General features: G+C 38.3%; 1 pseudogene; it reads right to left on the reverse strand.

Moving 5' to 3' along the window:
* Positions 1–898: 898 nt before the first annotated feature.
* Positions 899–987, reverse strand: LOC141567990 (U2 spliceosomal RNA; annotated as a pseudogene).
* Between the last annotated feature and the right edge of the window lie 283 nt (positions 988–1,270).

Below are 1,270 nucleotides of genomic sequence, written 5' to 3' on the forward strand. Positions count from 1 at the left end.
TTCTCTAGTTGGTCATGCTAGGTCACATATATCAGGTTGGTGCAAAAGTAATTGCGGGTTTTGCAATTTTCTTTTTTTTAACCTTTTAAACTGCAATTACCTTTGCACCAACCTAATATATTCATGAATTGAAGAAGACTGAGGCCAAAACTGCTAGTCCTACTGCAATCAAGTAGAGGGCAGTAAAGACCATTTCCCAAAAGGAAGGGAAGCTGGAAAAGCAGAACAAGCAGACGAGAGCTGGGCAGTACACGAGTGCGGGCATATCACGTCAGCTGAGCAATATTCTCTGGTGTTGTCTCAGTTCTCAGTTCTCAGTAATCATCTCCTTCTGCCTTTTTAAATCATTAATCTGCTTTTTAAACTTCTTCCTTGAATATTAGGATTACTTAAAGGAACCAAAAGAGCAGGACATCTTTGGGGCAGAGTGAAAGCGGGTAGTCTTCAGGCCAGTTGGTCCAAATTCAGTTCCTGGTTTTTCCCGGAAGCTGTACTACTTGGGCAAATCTTATTTCCAAGCCTTAAAACTCCTAAAATATCTTACAAAATTAACCGAATCAAGGGAAAAGGATAGTCAGCCAACAGCCACATGAGAGACCTCAAGAAGAGCTTAGAACCTCAACCCTCACAACTCTTTAAAAACCTTACAAAATTAAACTAAGGGGAAAAAAAACAACCCAACAGTGACCTCAAAAGCAACGTAACTAATTTTGTGGTTATCCTTAGAGGACTAAATATATAACCTATATTGTTATGCATCCATTATTGGATTTTAAGGACAAAATCAAGGAACATAAAACTCATCTGACTTTGTTCAACAATAAAGATGTTCTATATAATAAACTGTCCAGGTGAAGTTGTAATTAGAAGAGAAAGACAGAAAACAAAAATCCCAAGGAAAAGGCAGAAGCAGAGACAAGCACAATCAAATTAAACTGATAAGAACAGATACTACACTTGATCTTAGCCAAAAGATCAAGAAGCGATAACACAATCAGATTAAAAAGACAAACCAAGAAAAACACGACAAGGGTCACAGAAACAAGCTGGGTTAGACAAGAAGCTAACGTCTATGGGATAGGAGCGCCCTCTCGTGGAATATAAGGATAGTGCAGCTGAGAACTTCTGACGCCTTATATCTTTTCTCCATCCATATACAGTAAGTGCAAATAGTAACATCAATTTTGCAAAACACTGACTGAAATTAATTAAAGGGAAGGCCCGAACTTATGTACTGAAGTTCCAAATTCTTCTTAGGAGAAGCAATGGC

This window comes from Rhinolophus sinicus, chromosome 6 (assembly GCF_057876585.1).
Source record: "Rhinolophus sinicus isolate RSI-liver-muscle chromosome 6, RSI-T2T, whole genome shotgun sequence".
Lineage (NCBI taxonomy): Eukaryota > Metazoa > Chordata > Mammalia > Chiroptera > Rhinolophidae > Rhinolophus > Rhinolophus sinicus.